This window comes from Ambystoma mexicanum, chromosome 7q (assembly GCF_040938575.1).
Source record: "Ambystoma mexicanum isolate Mex_15411 chromosome 7q, UKY_AmexF1_1, whole genome shotgun sequence".
Classification (NCBI taxonomy): domain Eukaryota; kingdom Metazoa; phylum Chordata; class Amphibia; order Caudata; family Ambystomatidae; genus Ambystoma; species Ambystoma mexicanum.
Window position 1 is genome coordinate 1,117,923,483 of NC_090941.1, and position 15,988 is coordinate 1,117,939,470.

General features: G+C 49.5%; 1 protein-coding gene across 4 annotated transcripts in view; it reads left to right on the top strand.

Annotated features, from left to right (window-relative positions):
- APBB1 (amyloid beta precursor protein binding family B member 1) overlaps positions 1-15,988 on the top strand; it is a 1,513,529-nt gene that overhangs the window by 468,153 nt on the left and 1,029,388 nt on the right. The window lies entirely within an intron of this gene.

The window sequence follows — 15,988 nt, forward strand, 5'->3', positions numbered from 1 at the left end:
TAGACAAGCCGGTGGAACCAGATCTATTGTTTGGGAAAGCGGTCGAAGACGCACTTAAAAATGCCAAGGACGAGTACGAGACTCTCAAATCCCTTGGCCAGCTTACCAACAAACCCCCGAACCAGAGGGGGAACAATAATTTTCGTCGCCCACGCGGCCAAAATTCACATAGAGGCAACTATGCCCAAGGACAGGGTACACAATGGAACAACAACCAGCAGTCTACCCAAAGTTACAGTAAAGGTAACAAGAGAGGTCGTGGAAGAGGCAGAGGCAGCCCCAACAAGGGAGGTGGCACGCCTCCGCCAAAGCAGTGACGCTCAGTTCAGGGTCCCTTCTCACGCAACCCCAGTAGGGGGACGCATTTCCAACTTCACCCAGGCTTGGGAAGGGATCACCTCAGACAGATGGGTGCTGTCAACAGTGTCCGCAGGATATTGTATAGAATTACTGCAGCGTCCCCGGAACCACCCTCCACGACAAAGAATACACTCCTTAGAACATCAGAAGATCCTTCTCGAGGAGATCGCCATTCTGCTAGAAAAGGACGCGATAGAACTCGTCCCAGGACACCAGGTAAACAAGGGTATCTATTCAACTTACTTCCTTGTGCCAAAGAAAGATTTGACAATGCGCCCAGTATTGGACTTACGGCCTGCCAACAAGTATGTCAAGCCCCAAAAATTCCGTATGACCACGCTACAAGAGGTAATCCCCCTCCTAAAAAAGGGGGATTACATGGCAACCTTGGATATGAAAGATGCCTATTTTCATATTTCCATGCTCCCAGCGCACAGAAAATACTTGCGCTTCAAGGTGGACAGTCGCCACTACCAATTCAAGGTACTGCCCTTCGGGATAGCTTCAGCACCAAGGGTATTCACCAAGGTACTGGCGGTGGCAGCTGCACACCTACGCAGGGAGGCAATCCCTGTATACCCTTATCTGGACGACTGGCTCATAACGGGGGAAACCCCAGGAATTTGCAGGTCAAACATTCAGAGGACTATCGACCTCCTTCACGAATTAGGCTTCTCTATCAACGAGAAGAAGTCAAGTCTGGTGCCAAGCACCTCAAAACAGTTCCTAGGAGCAATCCTAGATACTCAGAAAGGGTTGAGCTTCCCTTCGGAAGAGAGAATTCGGAATATACTACTGCAAATTCCACATTATCAGTCCGGTCAACAAATAACGGTACGCAAAGCAATGCGGTTACTGGGCATGATGGCGTCATGCATTTACCTGGTCCCCCACGCGCGTCTGCGCATGCGTCCCATGCAGGAATGGTTGGCGAAACAGTGGTCTCAGGCAAGTGGTCAGTGGGACGATCTAGTGGTCGTTTCGCCAACACTCGTACAGAGCTTACACTGGTGGACAAGAGAGAATCTCGCAGGGGGAAAACCCTTTTACGATCCCGAAGTACAGGCAGTGGTGACTACAGATGCATGCCTGACTGGGTGGGGAGCTCACCATCTCCACCACACAGCTCAGGGTCTCTGGTCTCACTCAGTAGCCAAGAACCACATCAACCTGCTAGAGCTCCTGGCAGTATTCCGAGCGCTTCAGGCGTTCGAGCCCCATCTGCTAAACTTGTCGGTGCAGATCCAGACGGACAGCACGACAGCCATGTTCTATCTGAACAAACAAGGAGGGACTCGTTCGCCAAATCTGTCCAAGCTTGCCCAGAAAATCTGGATATGGGCACTCAGACGGAACATCTTCCTGTCATCACAACATGTTCCAGGGGAGCTCAATTCCCTAGCGGATGCCCTAAGCAGAGACTCCCTCCCAGAAGAACACGAATGGGTCCTTCACAGAGATATCGTAGAAGATCTCTTCTCTCAGTGGGGTTTCCCCACTATAGACCTATTCGCCACAAGCGGAAACAAACAATGCCCAGGATTTGCATCCAGGTTCCCCCAGCCAGACTCCCAAGGGAACGCCCTGTGGATGAACTGGTCAGGGATGTTTGCGTACGCTTTTCCACCAACTCCTCTCATCAGGAAGGTGGTGTACAAGATGAACAAGGAATCGATGACGCTCATCCTAGTTGCTCCCATGTGGGCGAGACAACCATGGTTTCCACACCTACGCAGGATGGCGGTGTGCGAGCCCATCAAACTCCCAGCCTGGTACAACCTACTGTCCCAGCAACAAGGTCAAACAGTGCACCAGGAACCCAACTCAATGAACCTGGCAGCATGGCTCCTGAGGTCATAGAGTTTGGGCATCTCAATTTACCACAGAGGTGTATGGACATCCTAAAAGAATCCAGGAAACCAAACACAAGGCACTGTTACTTTGACAAGTGGAAGAGATTCGTTATTTGGTGCCAGAATAAACAAATCAACCCAGTTGATTGCACTCCTTCCAACGTTGTAACATACATGCTCCACCTGCTGGACGCAGGTTTGGTTTTTAACTCTCTGAAAGTACACCTGGCAGCCCTCTCGGCTTACACCACATCCCATAACAAAGTATCGTGGTGGAAAGTACCAGTAGTTAAAGCCTTCATGGAAGGAGTAAAGAGACTTCACCCTCCTATTTCGAACCCACCGCCAGGATGGGACCTCAATGTGGTGCTAGCTAAGCTCATGGGCCCCCCCTTCGAACCCATGCATAAAAGTAGTCTCAAACACCTGACTTATAAAACGGCCTTCTTAGTAGCCATTACCTCTATAAGAAGGGTCAGTGAAATTCAGGCTCTGTCAGTGCAGGATCCTTTCTTTACTATCCACAAGGACAAACTGGTTTTACGCACACACCCTAGGTTCTCACCTAAATTTATATCTAAGTTCCATGTAAACCAGTCCATCGAGCTTCCGGCTTTCTTCCAAAACCCGCAAAGCTCAGCTGAGGTGAAACTACACACCCTTGATGTGCGTAGGGCGGTCCTCTACTATGTAAATAAAACCAGACCGCTAAGGAAAACAGATCAACTGTTTGTCTCCGTAGCTACAGGCAGAGAGGGGGATCGCGTCTCTAAAGGCGCGATCTCGAAGTGGATTATCAACTGTATACAGCTGTGTTACTCTCTTTCTGAAAAAACTCTGCCTGTTACGCCAAGGGCCCATTCTACTAGAGGCATTGGGGCCACTCTGGCTTTCATTGCAAATGTTCCCCTCGACACCATTTGCAAAGCAGCTACTTGGAGCTCTATTCACACTTTTACTCAGCATTACTGCATTGACACTCATTCCAAGACAGATACACAAGTGGGACAAGCGGTTCTAAGACACCTGTTTGCTCATGACCCTTCTCACATCCCACCTCCTTCTTCTGGTACTGCTCGCTAATCTATGCACAGCATGTGATCTAAGCAGATTCCACAAGCCTCAGAAGGGATACATTACTCACCGTAATCGTATTTCTGATGCTTGTATCTGCTTAGATTCACATGCGACCCACCCTTCCTCCCCTCCGAGAGAAGGCGCATGATTGCTTGTAGTCTTACCTTTCTGTCTATCTGCTTGGATTATCTGTACTCACGCTACTCCTCATGTCAGAAAAAATACAATCTGAGGATCCTAGACGCGTGAGGGATCTTGGGTACAGTGGACGTCACACTAGGGATAGTATTACTGGCACGCCTGTGTCGACGCCCATTTTCGAGTTTCGAAAAACAAACTGTAATACTCCGCAGCTTCCACTAGATGTCGGCCTATGCACAGCATGTGAATCTAAGCAGATACAAGCATCAGAAATACGATTACGGTGAGTAATGTATCCCATATATATATATATATATATATGTATCTATATATCTATATCTCTGACGCTTGTGGAAGCTGCTTAGATCACATGCTATGCAAAGGCCGACATCTAGTGTAAGCTGCAGAGTATTACAGTTGTTGTTTTCGAAACTCGGAAAGGCACGTCCACAGGGCGTGCCAGTTATACTATCCGTAGTGTGAAGTCTGTAACCATGGTCCTTCACGCGTCAAGGTCCCTCAGATTGTTTTTTTTCCACCATCACTGTTGAACGCTAAAACTCCTTTTCGGCTAACGCCATTGACTAACAGAATTAGAGGTAGTTACTCTTTCTGTCCTTTACATCGCCATTCTACGACAATCCTCTTCGACAACGGTTTGAAGGACAAACATTTTCGGCCAAAGAACTTACCTCAAGGACACTCCTTTGGCCTTGGAAGGCTGCTCTGGGCCTCGGCCTAAACAGCAGGCAGTGTGGTGGGTGGTCTTAGGCTACTAAGAGAATGCATATTTCCCCTTTCCCCCTCTATATTCGCCAAGCTGATTTTCCAACCAATCATGGAAAATACAACCTTTGAATTTTGGCCAAATTTCAACAAAAAATGTCCCTGGAAGGACAAGCACCTGGTTTGCAACCTCTGTCTTCCGAGGGACCACGACGAGGGCCACTGTAAGGCTAGTCAGCTTTTCAAATCGAAGACCCTAAAGAACCGAACGACAAAGCGTTGGGCCCAACACGCCATGCAGGCCGAGGCCGCTATGGACGTGGCGGGAGCTTCCAGCGACGGCAGCATTTTCGGACGACTAAGGCGATGGGGAACCTTCGGATTCCCACATGCTAGCCCCCGACCCCATCAGACAGGGAGGCAGCGCTGTTACAGGGACGACAACCGGCGGCATTAGCACACACATCTCACACATCACATATACCAAGGCCAAAAGTCGACGATAATCGACGCTGCCGCACGCAGCATCAAGGTGACGGTCCACTAGCTCCCTGTCCTCTGGGCATTCCAGATCACGTTCGCCCCACGACGGGCCCCAAAGGTCGCGAGATAAATCTGAATCGGATGCCCTGTCTAATGCAGCAGCCGAAGACAGAGTTTCGAAAGACGCAGCTCCGACCCTCCTGTCAGCCAAAATTCAACAATCTTCAATAACGTTGAAATCGACAAAACACCCGCTGACTTCCAAAATGTCTCATTTGGTGCAGGAACTTGTCCCTGAAACTCTCCTTAAAGGGAGAACTTTGATAAAGCACACTTTGAACAGTCACCATTCCCATAGGGAGACAGAGAGTACACCACATAGAGAGAGTGTTTCCCAGGGGGAGGGTACTATGGCTGCAACTATGAAGCACAAAAAGCAGCCTGCTCGAGAATTACTTACCGCTCCTGTAACTATCCCTAGTGCCTTAAAGTGGACTGCTGAGGATATTGAGAGTAATGAGACACATGTGTTTTATGTCCTATTTATTAATAATAGAAAGCTTACAAAACACGCCACCAACTAGTGGCGCCACATCTTTGCAGCCTCCAGCAAAGAGGGCACGGCCAGACACCCTGCAATTCACCCCTCAGCAAGATCCACACCAATTTAATCTCTATGATCTTAATACAGACTCTGAGGAGTAAGTTTCCATATGGGAGGTAGATCATTACTATGATGAAGACGTTTTACATCTTACCCTCTCCGCATGACGCAGACTCACCGGTGGATAACCAACTACAATATTTTGAAATGCTCATGAAAGCAGCAGATCATTTCCAGATTAAAACTCAGGAAGCACCATTCCACAAGGATTGTCGAACACATACTGGGTGGCAAAAAGGTTGTAACCCAATGTATTCCCATTCTACAGTCAATACAAAGAAGAATTCAACCCTCTCTAGAAACGCCAAATCAAACGCAGGCAGTAAACCCTCGTATTGAAAACAATGTTCCACCCTGCGCCCACAGACCCTTTACATCAGGGGTAAATTAAAACCAGACTCACTGGTAGTTACCACAACAAGGAAAAGGACGGCAACACCTCTAGCTTCATCCTGTGGTGTCCCCAGAGTTGGCAGCAGGTACAATAGTAGACATCCAGATGGAGGGACATCCTTTTCTGTTCCTCAATCTCGAGAGGAAGAGGACAGTTCTCACTAAGGTGTCAGAGTAGAGCACCTAGTGGAGGCAGAGGAAGAGAATGTAGAACTCCCCATGCAACACCTGTGGAGTTGCCCTCAGCTGCAGGTGGAGCAGCAAAATTACTCCCTCAACCGCAAGTCTACCCCTGCCTGGGCGACTGGTTGATTGGGGCTTGTTCTCCAGAACAGTCTGTCACCTCAGTTGCACCTGCCACTTCCTCCACGAACTGGGCTTCTCCCTGAACTTCAAAAAGTCCCACTTGACACCTTCACAGAAGTTCAATTTATTGAAGCAGTCCTGGATTCGGCCACTGGAAAAGCTTTGCCACCCAAGTTGAGGGCTCATCTCTTGCAGATGGTCCAATAATTCCAGAGTGCCCAACGTCTTCCAGCCTACGATTTCCTAAGGTTGCTCGGCCTCATGGCATGAGCATTTTTCTGCTGCCATAAGCCCATCTGAGAATATGATCCCTTCAGGGGGCTCTCAGATCGCAGTGTTCTCGATTGTGCAGTAGAATAACAGATCTGCTCCAGGTCCCGACAAAGGTCGCCCAGCATCTCCTGTGGTGGACCAGCCGAGAGAATGTGATGAGGAGAACTCCCTCCCAGGATGGGGAGCGCACATGAGACCTTTCAATAGGCGGACACTGGTCTCAATCGAAGTGCAGACTCCATATGAACCTTTTAGAGCCAAAGGCTGTCAGACTCGTGCTGATGGCCCACCTGCCCTCCATACAGGGAAAGAGTGTCCTGATAAAGACGGACAACACAGTGGCCATACACTACCTCAACAAGAGAGGGGACGTATGGTCACTGCCCCTGCGCAGAGCGGCAATGCAGCTCTGTTTCTGGTCACTGAGAGAAGGAATCACTCTTCTGGCAGTTCATCTAGCTGGAGAAAGGAACATGGCAGCGGATGCTCTGAGTAGGCAGAACACGATCTCTCATGAGTGGGAGTTGGCTCAGCAAGTCCTTCTGGATATCTTCGCCCTTTGGGGAACCCCTCAAGTGGATCTATTTGCAACCAGCGTCAACCGGAAGTGCGAGCTGTTCTACTCCAAGGCATTTCTGCAAAGAGGGGCTCCAGTGGATGCGTTTGTGGTGAACTGGGAGTTTCCACTTCTGTACGCATTTCCACCAGTCCACGTCATTCTCATGTCATCAGGAGGTTGAGGAGGTTCGGGAAAACCATGACCCTCATTGTTCCGGATTGGGCCAGGAGAACATAGTATCCGGACCATCTGCCCTCCAATTCGTCTCCCCCAAAGAGCATCATCTTTCACAAGGAATTCTTCACCCAGAGATCGGGAGTTACGCCTGGCCTCTGAAAGAGGAAGATATAAGGATTGGGACCTTCCAGAAGATGTAATGGAGGTGTTGCTTTCTGCTAGGCGACCAACAACTAAATCCCTGTACCGCTGATGTTGGAATAGGTTTTGCAGCTTGTGCAGGGAAAAGAAACTCTATCCTTCTATCCTTTCACGTGTAAGCTTTCCCATGTTTTATCGTTCTTGCTCCACCTAACCCATTCTGGGATGCAAGTGGCCATGGTGAAAGAAGGGCAACTTAGCGGCTCTGTCGATCTTTAAGAGATCTCCGGATGAGGGATCATACTTCAAGGTGCCGATTGTGGAACAATTTCATAAGGGTATCAAGTGCAAGGTTTACATACAAAACGTATTTAACTCCACAGTTCCTTTTGAAGAACAATTCTTTGGGACCTTCTTGGCCAAGTGCAAAACTTGCACATAAAACTCATTTAACACAATCCTCTTGAATTGCCTGGTGTATTACCCATACCAGGACTTTGTTTTATACACTTAAAATTGCCTTGTATACTCCCCTGCCAGGACTTCTGTTTGTTTGGGTTTATCACCTGCTCCCAAACTTCTCTGTGTATAGTATTCGACAATGTATCTTCCTGATATCATCTTTCTACTTTCTTCGTACTGACATGTGTGCATTCGAAAGGGGTTTATTTTTCCGACTAAATAGCCTTCTCTTAATATGTCCAACTCTTTTCGCTTTCCCATTTAAGTAAGTTTCAATTGTTTGCATTCAGCGTGTCGCCAATACGCCTCGGTGTCCCTGTTGCTTTTAGAATGACTCGCCGTTTTATGTAGGCGCTGGTATCTTCTCTCGCAGTGGGCCGGGTAAGGATTCCTGTCTTCTTTCCACTCTGTCTTCTTTTCTTTGCTTCCCGGTCCTTGTCAGCTTCCTCTTGACACGCCTGCTGTCTTTTCGTCTTCAGTAAGTGAAATGCTGTTCCCCTATGCCTGTGAACACCCACAAGTTCTTCTCCGGCTCCTGGCATTCCTGCAGCGACCCTCAGTTTAGCATTTCCTTAGGGACTGGCTTCTCATGGAGAGGTGAAGCCCTCTCTCACCAGTCACCACATCGGCTGACTTCCATTCCCTGTTTCTGTTGCTTACATTTCCTGGGAACTGGGGATCGCAAGCAAACCCTATACTGCTTGCTAGATTTGCAGTCTCTTTTGCTCCACATTGCTCGATCCTACTCCTACGTCCTGTGCCCTTTCCTCCATACTTGTGGGGCATTCCGTCCTTTGGGATGGGACCAGAGCACTTTTGTAAAAAAGCATCAAAAATGTTTGATTCTTGTCCTTTCGTTTTTATGTGGGGTACCACACTTGGCAGTAACCTGCCATCCTGAGCTCTGCCCCGCGCATCACCCTTCAGTCCTTCTCACCGCGCAGTCGGGGCTGGACGCACTAGCATCACCAGGAATTTTCATTTCGATTCTTTGTCCTTCCTTCCTGTTCCAGTTCCACAGTCATCTAGACCTCAGTCTATGCTGGAGCGTCTGGGATTTGTGTCCTGTACTTCATGCAAACGTCGTTTCGCGAGGGTGGCTCCTCACTCTCTATGCTTGTAGTGTCTAGACCCGGATCATCGTTTGGATCCGTGTTTCTATTGTGATTCCCTTTCCGTCCAGGCACTCCAACGTCGTCGTCTTTGGTGGGAGGAAGTGTTTTAGTGCATTCCTCCACGTCATTTACAGCTTTTTATCGATGAAAAGAAGAAATGCCCGGTAGGTTTCTTACTTTTTAGGGCACCCGGCCAGGAGACTCCTTCCTGGGGTCTTCCAGGACCTGGAGGGGCTCCAGTAGCTCTGTTACCAGGGGTTCCCCTGAGGTGCCTCACAGCCTCACAAAGGGCCTAATAGACATACCGGAGTGGTCTCCGAGGGTTCCTGCAACGGACCTGCCAAAACACCAGACACTGTTCTGAGGTTCACCATTTGGGTGCTAAAGTTCTGCCCAGTTCTTCTGTGGCTCTGGTTACCAGGGTTTGCCCTGAGGTCTCCATTTCTAGAGCTTTCCACATAGATACCGGGGTCCGCCGCGAGTTCTCCATTTCTGGAGCTTTTCCGCGCGGGATCACGGCTCGAGGCCCCTCTTGAGGGAGCTATTCATCCCGGGTTACAACCTGAATTTCCTCTTCTTGGTGCTAATTTCAGCACCGATGGACTCTAGAGATCCTCTTTGAAGGTCTTGTCGGTGAGGTACATTCCTCAGCCGTCCCACGCTCAAGATTGTGGTGGTAACGGTTCTGTGGAGGGAGCAAAGAGGGCGGTCAGGGACCACAGGCCTTGCAGTACTAGCTCTGCTGAGGTTCCTCGGTCAGTTTCTAAGATGTCCAGTAAACATCCGAGACCTGCCAGCACTGGCTCTGCCAAGGATCCCTGTGTTAAGGCTAAGGTGTTACTTAAGTCCCCTGTCTCCCCTAAAGAGACAATGGCTTCATCTCCACGTGTGACGCAGTTCTCCTCAGGTGTCAACAAAATGGCTGCCCAACCTCCATGGTCCACGGCAGCCATTTTGCATACCTCTCTTACACCAATGTTCACGACGTCTGGTGCTGGTAGCATTCCTTTTGGGGCTGAGTAGCCTTTTCCACGCTATGTGGCCAACAAAAACTTGTTCCGCTTCGACTGGCGTGCTCGGGCACCGCTGCCTCATACTGTCTTGCACTCTCCTGCTTCCTCACCACTGATCTATGTGGATCCGGCCAGTGGTGGACCCTACTAGCAACCCTCCTCCTTGCGTTCATGGGGGTATGCCCCTCACAAGTGGCCTCTGCCTGCTCCACTGCCAAAACCTTCGGCTGAGGAAGCGTTTTTTGGGAAGTTTCAGATGCTCGTGCACTCTGACCCCATGAAGGCATATTTCAAAGGTCTTTTCAGGGAAATGTACCCGGAACCACCTGTTCCACCTTCTGCCCCGGCTTTTCCTGCGCAGGCCCCGGTGGTGCCACCTCCTCCACCGCTTCCAATCTGACCTTCTCCGCCACTCCCTCCTCTTCCCCCATGTGTCCCCTATAGAGAAGACACTGGCAGAACGGGATAACACTTTAAAACCCGAGGGGGTGTGTGTAGCGGGCCGGGCTTCTGTTCCTGCTTCGATGGATGTGCGTCAAACGGATCAGGATAGCGATTAGCAGCCCAGCTCTGTGAGAGGATTCTATGACCGGGTCCTATATATGATGGCCCTCCTTGATATTCCAGTACCTGAGGCCCCCTCTCGGCAGGAGGGGATGCTTTCTGGAGCCTTTACCCTGTCACTTCAGGAGTGCACTGGTCTGTTCCTCCAGAAGGAGGTCTTGGCTGAGGCCTGTAAGGTCTGGGATAAACCCCATACCGGGCCGCACCACAGCAAGAGAATTGATGCTTGATACAAGCTTCACGCCTCTGAGGAGGTAGCCTTATCGGCTTGTCTGCTCCCTTCCTTAACGGTGGTGGCACTGGCCACCCTCCAGTCCAAGCCAGCCTCTGCATCTTCAACAGCAGCGGCCCAAATCCTATCCAAAGAGGATAAGCTTATGGACACCTTGGGCAAGAAAGTCTTTGCCAATTCGGCGCTCCAACTTCGTCAAGCTAACACCAAGCTCATTCTGGCAGCAGCCAATCTGAGGCTGTGGAAAGAGCCATCCGATTTCCAGGAGTGTATTCCTGCGGATAGACTAGACAACTTTAAAGCTGGTTTGTCAGATGCCAGAGTGTTGGCGCAGTATCAACTGGAAGCTGCGGCACACCACGTAGATCTGGTCGGTGTTGACATCTCCCACCAAGCATGGCTCCACGCGACCAAGTTTTCGAAGGAAGTGCAAGACAAAAGTATTGGATATTCCTTTTGATGGCAAGGAATTGTTCCATTAGGAACTCGCAAAGACCAAAGCGAGTACCCAAATCTTTATCGGTCCTGGCAAAACCTCCAGCTAAGGGCCCTTTGCTGGACCGCAGAGGTCAGGGTCCCAGACTCGGGCCATCTCCGGATTCAGGGGGTTTCAGGATCGCTGTGCGCACCTTACTGAAGCTCTGGTTGGCGGGCACCGCCCAACAGCGGCAAGGTGGTTGGTTTTTCTCTCGGCCGTCAACCTCCTCTCCAGGGACAGGTAGTCTCCCTGCTGACAAAGCTTCAAAATTAAATGTATTCGTCGGATGCACGAGACTCCGGTGGGAGGACGAATCTCTGCTCATCTGGAGGCATGGCAGACCATCACTGAAGACTGTGGGTTTTGTCCATCGCTCGGGCGGGCTTTCGCTTGCCCCCTCACCCTCACCCCCAGCCCCACCTCTCAATTCTCCCTTCCAGCAGATTGGGTTGGCCTTCCTCAGAGCCGAGGTACAGAAACTTTTAGACCTCAGAGCGGTGGAGCCTGTTCCCCTCAGGGAGCAAGGGGAGGGTTTCTACTCCCGTCTGTTCACAGTACCCAAACTCAACCAGGCTGGCCTGCGCACTATCCTCAATTTTTCCCAGTTCTACCTTTCTCTTCCCCAAGAGAAATTCAAGATCACGCCTTGCCAAATAAAGTCCTTTTCTGAAGGGCAACTGGCTCAGGGTGGTGAACCTTCAGGACGCATTAATGCACATCAGGGGCCACGTCAGAAATATCTGTGGTTCTCCCTGGGAGGGGAGCATTTCCAGTTCCGTGTGCTCCCTTTTGGTCTCAGCTTGGCACTGCGTGTCTTTACGAAGATGGTTATCGCAGCTTTCCTCAGGCTGCAGGGCATTCATGTATACCCATATTTGGACGATTGGCTCCTGCGCAGTTCTTGCCCACAGATGGCATTGGTCAATCTCCAGTCTATCCTCCAGCTCCTGTTCCAACTCGGGCTGTCGGATATCTTCTATGCCGGTCTCTCAAGACTTTATTGTCCTGGGTTTCCATTGGAATACGATCAGTACCAAAGTGTTCCAAACAATCGGACAGGATTGCGGATCTATGAGGCACTTGTCGGCTCTTCCTCCAGTCTTTGCACATGTCGGCTTGGTGGTTCCAGAGAATTCTGGGCCTCATGCCTTCTTGCGTGTTAGCCCATCCTCTTGCACGTTTGAAGATGAGGCGTACTCTGTTTGATCTTCGGAGCGCTTGGTCTCGAGCTTTGGACCCGAATTCCAAGATGATCCCAGTTCCGTTCGGCATGACAGCGGATCTACAATGGTGGTCTTCGACCGACAACCTTTCAGTGGAGGCCTCCTTCCAGGAGCCTTGCCCACAAGTGACGGTTACCACGGACTCCTCCCTTCTGTGGTGGGGTGCGATGCTGTTTCACCTCAAAGTATTCGACCTTTGGACACCTCAGGACAGGCAGTTTCATATCAATTATCTGGAACTCCTGGCTGTTTTTCTAGTGCTCAAAGCTTTTCAACCATCCATCACGAACAAGGTATTCTTCATTTGCAAAGACAATTGTGCTGCAATGTTTTACATCAACAAGCAGGGTGGCACCAGGTCAATCCTCCGTGTGTACCTAGCCATAGAGATTTGGGAATGGGCCATGCAGCACATTTGGCTCCTGGCTGTACACAATCCGGGTCACATCAATGTAACTGCAGACTCACTCAGTCGGCAGCCAGTTACGAGTGGGAAATGAACACAGATGTTCTCTCCACCATTGTTTGCAAATGGTGCACTCCAGAAGTGGACCTCTTTGCGACTTTTACAAACGGGAAACTTCCTCTGTATGCATCCAGAGATGGTCTCGGGGTGTCCTCCCTGGGAGACTCTCTCGAGATTCCTTGGCGCAGCATGAAGGCTTATGCCTTTCCTCCACTGCCTCTGATTCATTGTTCACTCTGCAAGCTCAGGAATGCATCGAATTGCGCTCTCCTCCTCATAGCTCCATGGTGGCCAGCCAGATTCTGGTTTTTCGGAACGTCGGCATCTGTCGATTCTTCCTCCGATCAGATTGCTGTTGATTTACAACCTGCTTCACCAGTGCGATCAACAGATGTGGCACACCCCCCCCCCCCCCTCTACAATCGTTCAGCTTGGTGCCTCAATTGAGATCTTTAGCACAGTTTAATCTGTCCGAGGACAATATGCGCATTCTAGAAGGGCTCAATATAGGAGCAAATGGCTCCGTTTTTGCCAATGGTGCTTAGCTTAACAGCTTGACCCCAGGCACGCTACGGTGGACACTGTTCTTTCATTCATGTCTTGCCTCGCAGCGTCGAGCATTCATGTCTTGTCCTGCAGGACTTACTTATCTGCTGTTGCGGCCTTCCTGTCCACTGACAGCTGTTTTTTTTTCTTTGATTAACCCGGTCATTAAAAGGCATTTTGTGGGTCTTCTGCATCTTTTCCCACCGGTACATACTCCTCACACCAAGTGGGATTTGAATGTGGTACTCACTGCATTATGCCATAAATCATGATCAAATACCTTTCATGGAAAGGCACCTTTCTGATCGCAGTGACATCGGCAAGGCGAGTAAGCAAGCTCCAGGCTTTTTCTGTGGAACATCTGTTCCTCACTTTCCATAAGATATGGGTGTGCTCTGCACTAATCCTTCTTTCCTGCCTAAGGTGTTTACCTATTTTCATTTGAACCAATCGTTCTCCTCTTTACCGGTCTTTTTTCCTAACCCGGCATCGGATGCCGAGAGAGTCTTAAACAACTTGGACGTCAGGCGAGCCTTAAAGTTTTATCTCGACAGAACGAGTGAACTCAGGGGCTCCTCACAACTCTTTGTTACATTCGGGGATGCGAAAGGGAAACCAGGCCACCAAGCTGAACGTTTGTGGGGAGGGGTGCCACTTCTGGTGATCGAACTGGTGAAGCAGGTTGGGAATCAACGGCAATCTGATCGGAGGAAGAATTGACAGATGCTGAAGTTCAAGAAATAAGAATTTGGCTGGCCACCAAGGAGCTATGAGGAGGAGAGGTAACTATCTCCTGGTGGATTGCCTCCTGCATTTCAGAAGCCTATACCATCTAAGGCCTTCAGCCTCCGAAGGGTATCCATGCTCATCTTGTACATGGCAAAGGGGCTGCTGTTGCCTTCCAAAAGTATGTTCTTTGGGAAACCATCGCTCAGGTGGGTACGTGGGCTTGCCAATCAGCTTTTTGTAAGCATTATTGCTTGGACCTGCGCTCCAGGGCTGATGCACAGTTTGGCTAGGCTGTTCTTAAGAACCTGTTCTAATAAAGTTTTTTTTTCCATCCACACTAACTACCTGTGGTGCGTACTTGGGAATCTCCCACAAGTATGGATGAAAGCGGGTGCCATGTAGGAGTAGAAGTTACTCACCGTAGGAGTACCTTCCTCCTAGTCCATAGTCCCCTTTCCTCCATACACCTGCCATCTCCTCTAAAAAGTTTCCTCTATTATTGCTTAAATGGTCTCAGACCCTGCAATAGAAAAGGACTGAAGGGCAGTGTTACGGACACGTGTGGTACACCACGTAAAAACAAAAGGGAAAAAAATCAGTTTTGATGCTTTTTTACAAAAGTGCTCCAGTATCGTCCCGAGGGACGGAATGTCCCACAAGTATGGAGGAAAGGGGACTATGGACTACGAGTAAGGTTGTCACTATGGTGAGTAACTTTGTTAGTCCTCTTCTTCATCCCAGTATTTTGTGAATTCTGGGAACAGAGGTTCATTGTGAATGATTGACTTAATTAGGATTAGCATTTTCGAAAGGTTATGATGGCAAGTCGGTTCTGATTGGTTGACAAGTGGAATTGAAAGAGGTGATTTCATCACACTTGCAAATTAGACCACGGTTGGGAGCTTGGTCAGCAGTTTTGGTTAAGGGGGTTTTCCCTTCTCGTCATAGGAAAGCGAGTGGATACATGACAATAGTCCATAAGGGGTTCAGACATAGGGATGTTATTTTCAAGGGAAAATGGGGGATACAATGCCTCAGCTGATGAGCCGTGACATTCTCCCAGAGGCCGTCTCCTAACATGCGATCTTCCCTCATATAGCCACCCCCAGGGTCGGGATCAGGTAGCGGTTGCTGTCCCCTGGCGACATGGAAGGAGGTCAGCGCTGTGGAACAGTGATTCATCACATGTCTTAAAGAGCTGCTCATTAAATGGAACCTCAATCTTAAAATCAGCCGCAGTGGGATCCCTCTACCTTGCAACACCACCACTAACGACTCTGGACAAGAAAAGGCTCCTTTTACCTGCACACCAGGTCATGCATTGCCCATATCTCATAAGGGACAACCTTTGCAGTGATTGAACTGAAACGGCCTCCCAAAGAACTTAAAAGTTCAAGAAGCAGTGAAGCAGTTTTCTGTTCCAAAAAGTCTTTCCAGTCACTTAAACCCAATGCTGTATGGACATTTGGGCCTCTTTACAAGTTCGGCGCTGCAGGCAAATTCCGTGAGTGCCACTTTTTTAAATTCACAATATAATTGCTGTTATTTTTAACGCACCACTGCATTCCGAGTTTGGAGGAAAATGGGATTCGCCACAGCAAAAAGAGACCCCCAAAATAGGCGGAATTATCGCTCTTTGTAATTCCCACGGAGTCCTGTGGCTTCCAAAAATGGCTACTGACACCACCCTTCCAGCACTCCAGATCTCGTGGTAAGACCACAGGACAGAGTGGTGCGAGCGGTAATATATTGTTGCAGTAATTTGGCAGATTTACTGACTACCACTAGGGCGTATCAACCCATTCTGCATCCGCCATCTTTCTCTTGATGGCGCCATTAGGCTTTAATATGTCATTTGCAGCGGTTTACTGCAAGAAGGCTCTTTAGAAAGCATGAGTTAATGAATCCATCTCTAACCTCTAGCCCCACTAGCAGAGGCCGTGCCTGTGTCGTTGCGTGTGCATCGGCGCAGTGCTTTGTGTTTCAGCCCCACATTAGAGAGCGAGG